This window comes from Vigna unguiculata, chromosome 1 (assembly GCF_004118075.2).
Source record: "Vigna unguiculata cultivar IT97K-499-35 chromosome 1, ASM411807v1, whole genome shotgun sequence".
NCBI classification, from domain to species: domain Eukaryota; kingdom Viridiplantae; phylum Streptophyta; class Magnoliopsida; order Fabales; family Fabaceae; genus Vigna; species Vigna unguiculata.
In genome coordinates, this window is record NC_040279.1 from 30,892,874 (window position 1) to 30,898,994 (window position 6,121).

Sequence of the window (6,121 nt, forward strand, 5' to 3'; positions counted from 1 at the left end):
TTTAAGCTTTCAAAAATCTAATGCATGTATTTTTATTTAACATTTTTACTAAAAAAATGTTATTTGAGTTAGCAAGAGTTACTCATGTAATTAGAGTGTCTTTGACCAAACATGTTGGTGATCTGTTGTGCTTTTTGTTGGATTCGTCAATAATTTGTAAGCTAATAAAGGTTTTCCATTTATTATATATTCAATATATTATTTAAACTAGTGTTTGGGCTACATTAATAACAATACATAATGAATGTAATTTTTTTTACCCATTTTAAGTTTTTATTTTGTTTTTATTTTTTTAATTATGTTTTAAATTTATTATTATGTTAAATATATAACAAGGAAAAATAAAAGAAAAATAGGAGACAAAAACTATTCATCCACTCAAAATAAGTGCATACATTATTAATTTACAATATAATTAAGTTCTGTTTTTCTTCCTCTTTCTTGAAATTATGTAACTATATTATTTCTCTTACATTTTTTTTCATTCAAATTATAGACCACACATTAAATATATAAAAAATATTACATATTTTTAAAATAGACATATAAAATTAGAAGATAATATAAATATTAATTGCATGAAGTTAAGCTACTCAAATCTGAAGTCGAGTTGTGGAGATGAGATGAAGATACAGAAAGTGTGAGATAAATTAAAGATGTTCGAAACACAAGTTTGATTCAAAGATTAGATGTTTGCCATATAGATGCCCACAAGGGTGTGAAAGGAACATTGGAAGTGAAAATTACATCAGAGTTTCACATAGAAGTGTGGTTCAACTCACGTGGTTGTATGAAGTGTGCTTATATATAAATTACTTCAAAGATTTGACCACTATTACATTCACGTTCAACATTTTTATTATATGCTTAATCAAAGTATAAAACATAATTTGTTGCATACCAGATCATGTCTAACACAAATTGTATGGTTGAATAGATGCAAGCTATGTTTATTATATGCATCATTTGGTAAGTTGATACTTAATCAGACATAAACAAGTATACTTAGTCAAATAGGCTTTTACTTAAAGAAGACGATAAATATATTCTGCCTAACAAACACAAAGCTTAAACTTTTCATAATTCATATAAAAAATTAGCATATGTTTGTTTTATGCTTGTAAGAATTAAAAATTTCTTCACTATTTCAAGAATATCACAATGTTTTGTCAACATCAAATCTATCTCTCTCAAAGAATGTGTTGAAAATTATCCATAACCACACCACCAATCATTTATTTTTTTCCTTCTTTCTTTATTTTTTAATAATACGTCTTCCATTATTTATTTTATGTTATATTAATACAATTTATTAAGTATAAAATTAAATTTATTATTTTAACTAAAAAATAAAAAAATAGAAAACATTGAATTTGTAGACTTCATTCTAAAGAAGTCGTACACCACAATCACAATTTATATAAGAAGTCGTCAAGAAGAATTACAACTTTTTGTATGAAGGCATCCAACTCACATACGACTTCGTTTATTTAATAAAAAATAAAATATTTCGTTCTATTAATATTAATATCACACTGAAGTTGTACTTGTCGTGTATGCAGTGGCGGAACTTGAAAAAAAAAATTAGGGGTGCTAAATTAGATTTTTTCAAATTCATTATATGTAACTCTGATAATTTTAGAGAGTTTTTTTTCGTAGTCTTTAATTTTTAAATTCTCATGAAATTTTTTAAGTTTAATCGATGTACACGCATCATAAGTCTTCTTTTTTGAAAAAAAATCAATTATTTTACTTTTAATCATAATTTTTATAATATAAATTTACCATCTCTCACCTAATTAGAAAAATATGAATTTGTCACCACCTAGCGAATTACTCTTTATCATAATTTTTCTAATATAAATCTACCACATCTTTTCTATTTAGAAAAATATGAATTTATCACTACCTAGCGGTACACTAGACAAATTTATCACATGTAAGAGAAAAACATATGCTTCAAAATGTTCTTTAAAAGGTACAAAAGAAATCAAATCAAAAGAATAAATAAATTAATCTAAAATATTATTTAACTCATCAATTTTACTATGGTGCAATTTTACTTTGAAAAAAAAAGTGATATTGAAAGTGAAAATTGAGATAGAAAAAGAATAGATGAAAAAGAGATGAAGATACAAAATAGAAAAATGAAAAAAAAAAGAAAGAAAAAGACAAGAAAGTATGTATAAAGTTAAAAAAAAACTTAAAAAAATAATATAAATAATATAATAATATATAAATAAATAATTTAAATATATATAAAAAATTAAACAAAAAAAATGGAGGAACCATGGTTCCCCTATATCATTGAAAATGTCCACTAGTGCGTATACGACTTATAAAATCGTACTCGCAACATACGACTTGTTCTTTTGGAATCTTACAAGTCTAATACGACTTATCCATATTAATTTTTTTTTAAATTGTTCAATTCAATAATTATCAAATATAAATTACACCGTAATGATAAAAGAACCGCAAAAATTGGTGTAGAAAATGTCCTACTTAAGAAAAGACCGTATAAAGTTTAACTTTCGGGGTAACATGAGTGTAAAAGCAACACTAATATAAAAATAGTTTTCAAATCATTAAATTTAGTATCTTTAATTTATTTATATTGAATTCATAGAATAACTTGTAATTTAATGATGACTCTCTAATACAAAAAAATATTAATTGTGTATATTCATTTAAAATTTTATGAAATTACGTTATATCAAACTTTACTTTTGTATGCTCAATATTAAAATTTTCTTTAAATGTTGTAAATAAATTAAGGAAAAAAAAGTTAAAACTTTATGAATGATTTAGAATAAAATAATGATGTCAAGGGAATAATTCACCTAGAGACAAACAAAATCAACGAGACCTAAGTCGACATAAGAAATTGACATCACTTTCAACTTAATACCTTAAGATAATAAGTTGATGAATCCTTATACTCAAAGATTTGGTACCAACGAGTTATAGAGTAGTCATATAAGAGACCAAAACACTCATTTTAACAAAAAACCTTAAGGTAGTGTGTTTATGAGTAATTTTACTTATATATTGTCAATTTTTATGTGATATGGGACTTCAAATTATGGATGGTAAAAATATACGTGTCTGCGGATATCTGTAGATAAAATCGACCATAAATAGTTGGTACCCGCGAGTATTTATTACTCTTGCATAACCAGAAGCAAGTATCCGTTTATAAACGAAGATCATATGTGGATATTATATTATCCGTATCTATGGATATTCGTTACCTGTAAAAAATTAAAATTAAAATTTAATTTATGTTTTATTAAGTTAAATTTAATTAAAATTAAAATTTAATTTATATTTCATTAGATTAAATTTAACTACAATTAAAATTTAATTTATACATATTTTTATATTGTTTTGTATTTTGATTTTAAAATATCATAAAATATTTTTTAAAAAATATTTTTGGATAATCACGGGTATTAGCAGATTTAAAAAACCTGCAAGTATTGCTTAAACTGATAAACGGCCAGGTAAAAGTTAAATTCTTTTTTGTTGTGAATCGAATTATGAATAGACACCACCCATGTCATCTACTTCAAACTGACATTGTATTCTTAACAAATATGATTAAATATGTTTTTGGTCCATTAATTTTTAATGAAAATTGGAATTAGTTTCTCTTCGAAACTTTAGACCAATTTAGTCTCTCATCTTTAATAAATGGGTAAATTTAGTCTTTTTAACCAAATATTGTTAAGTTTATTTGACGTTTTAAACGTGTTTTTAAGTAAACATTGAAGCAAAAATGAGTTAAACGATGTAAACAACTCAAGTACTATCAAAAAATGCATCTAAGACGTCAAATAAACTAATTTGGTTAAAATGACTAAATACACATATTTTCAAAGTTGAGGACTAAATTAGTTTAAAGTTTCGAGGATGAACTATTTCCAATTTTCAGCGAAAGTTAAGGGACCAAAACATATTTAACCCTAACAAATAAAATTGTTTTTGTTAAAAAAGATATAGGTGTAAAATTTCCTAATTCTAGTTTTAGTTTACTTCAATTAAACATTATGAATATGAACATATTTTATTGAACGATAATGAAAAAAATATAAAATTCAATGGTAATAAACATAACATAATATATTAAAGGCTTAAATACCTTTCTGGTCCTTATTTTCGTAGTGTTTGTTGTGGATGGTCCTCATTTTGACAGAAGGTTTAAAATGGTCCTCATTTTTACCGAATGTTTAAAATGGTCCTCATTTTCGCAATTTGTGTTTTATTTGGTCCTTTTATGTAACGTCGTTTAAATCATTAACGGAGCATTGTACAGGTGACACGATTTGTATTAGGGTGTGTTAAGTGTACTATACAGGTGTGGTACAATGCTCCGTTAATGATTTAAACGACATTACAGAAAAGGACCAAATAAAACACGAATTGCGAAAATGATGACCATTTTAAACATTCGGTACAATGAGGACCATTTTAAACATTCTGTCAAAATGAGGACCATCCGCAACAAACACTACGAAAATGAGGACCAAAAAGGTATTTAAGCCTATATTAAAAAATAAATAAAATGAACTTAATTAATAATTTTTATTAGGTTAAATTATTTAAGACGTTCCATTTTTGTAGAAATCTCAAGTAGGTCTCCTCATTTTTATTTGATTCAATTGAGTTCCTATTTTGGAAAATTTATTTGCAAAGAGTTCCTTTTATAAATTTTAAAATTTTACAATTTGTTATAAAATAAAGGTAATAAGAGAGACAAAGGAGAGGAAGAATAGAGAATGAGAGAGTAGGGAGCAACTTCTGGTTTTATGTGTGTCTAATTACTGATAGGACGAGTCCTATTTATAGGTACAATATGGTAACCCAGAAAGGATATAAAATCAAATAGTAAATACAAAATATTACATCATAAAGAGTAATGAATAATATGATTATCAATCATATGAGTAATTGTATAAATCAATGGACGACCATTAATTCATAACACTCCCCCTTGGGTGTCCATTGATAAAAGAATGTGCCTCGTTAAAACCTTACTAGGAAAAACCCTTTGGGATAAAAACCTAGTGAAGGAAAAAGAGTACATCATTCTATATAATATTGTTCTTTGCATCTTCTAATTTCTCCCCCTCATGTAAACTTACATCATTAAGATGGCGGAGTCCAATCCTATGAACCAATTGCTCAAAAGTTCTCCTTGGCAAAGACTTTGTAAATAAATCTGCTAGATTTTCACATGAGCGAATCTTTTGGATCTCTACATCACCATTTCTTTGAAGATCATGAGTGAAAAAGAATTTTGGAAGAATATGTTTTGTTCTGTCTCCTTTAATATATCCTTCTTTCAATTGAGCAATGCATGCACTATTGTCTTCATATATCGTTGTTGGTTTCATTTTTCCCAAGGATAAACCACAAGTTTGTCGCACATGTTGAATTATAGACCTTAACCAAACGCATTCACGACTTGCCTCATGTAATGCTAAAATTTCTGCATGATTTGACGATGTTGCTGTTATTGTTTGTTTCACAGATCGCCATGAAATCGCTGTGCCACCACATGTGAACAAATATCCTGTTTGTGATCGACCATTATGAGGATCTGATAAATAACCTGCATCTGCATAACCCATTAGATCTAATTTTGAATCATTTGGGTAAAACAAGCCCATATTCATAGTGCCTTTAAGGTAACGGAGTATTTGTTTTACTCCATTCCAATGTCTTCTTGTAGGTGAAGAACTATATCTTGCTAACAAATTTACAGCAAATGCTATATCAGGTCGAGTATAATTAGCAAGATACATTAGTGTTTCTATGACACTAAGATATGGTGCTTCTAGACCAAGAAGATCTTCATCATTTTCTTGAGGTCTAAGAATAGTCTTTATCAACATCTAACGACCTCACAACTATTGAAGTGCATAATGGACATGACTTGTCCATTTAGAACATTTTAAGCACCTTAATCATATAAGCCTCTTGATGTATAAAAATACTTTTATTTAAATACTCAATTTCTAATTTCAAACAAGACTTTGCCCTTCAAAGATCATTCATCTCAAATTCTTTCAATTGCCTTGTGAGCTCATTAGTAGTTTCAACGATGTTTATGTCA